This window comes from Arachis duranensis, chromosome 6 (assembly GCF_000817695.3).
Source record: "Arachis duranensis cultivar V14167 chromosome 6, aradu.V14167.gnm2.J7QH, whole genome shotgun sequence".
Classification (NCBI taxonomy): Eukaryota; Viridiplantae; Streptophyta; class Magnoliopsida; order Fabales; family Fabaceae; genus Arachis; species Arachis duranensis.
Window position 1 is genome coordinate 37,116,625 of NC_029777.3, and position 1,037 is coordinate 37,117,661.

Genomic DNA, 1,037 nt, shown 5'->3' on the forward strand with positions numbered 1-1,037 from the left:
TTACTGGCGTTTAAACGCCAGCAGCATCTTCCTCCTGTGTGTGCTGTTTTTCTTCCTGTTTTTCATTCTGTTTTTGCTTTTTTCATTGATTTTGTGACTTCTCATGATCATCAACCTACAAAAAAGAAAAAATAACAAAAGAAAATAGATAAAATATAACATTGGGTTGCCTCCCAACAAGCGCTTCTTTAATGTCAGTAGCTTCACAGAGGACTCTCATGGAGCCTCACAGATGCTCAGAGCCATGTTGGAACCTCCCAACACCAAACTTAGAGTTTGAATGTGAGGGTTCAACACCAAACTTAGAGTTTGGTTGTGGCCTCCCAACACCAAACTTAGAGTTTGACTGTGGGGGCTCTGTTTGGCTCTGCTTTGAGAGAAGCTCTTCATGCTTCCTCTCCATGATGACAGAGGGATATCCTTGGGCCTTAAACACCAAGGATTCTTCATTCACTTGAATGATCAACTCTCCTCTATCAACATCAATCACAGCCTTTGCTGTGGCTAGGAAGGGTCTGCCAAGGATGATGGATTCATCCATGCACTTCCCAGTCTCTAGGACTATGAAATCAGTAGGGATGTAATGGTCTTCAACTTTAACCAAAACATCCTCTACAAGTCCATGGGCTTGTTTTCTTGAGTTGTCTGCCATCTCTAGTAAGATTTTTGCAGCTTGCACCTCAGAGATCCCTAACTTCTCCATTACAGAGAGAGGCATGAGGTTTACACTTGACCCTAAGTCACATAAGGCCTTCTTGAAGGTCATGGTGCCTATGGTACAAGGTATTGAAAACTTCCCAGGGTCCTGCCTCTTTTGAGGCAGTTTCTGCCCAGACAAGTTATCCAGTTCTTTGATGAGCAAAGGGAGTTCATCCTCCCAAGTCTCATTTCCAAATAACTTGTCATTTAGTTTCATGATTGCTCCAAGATATTTAGCAACTTGCTCTTCAGTGACATCTTCATCCTCTTTAGAGGAAGAATACTCATCAGAGCTCATGAATGGCAGAAGTAAGTCCAATGGAATCTCTATGGTCTCA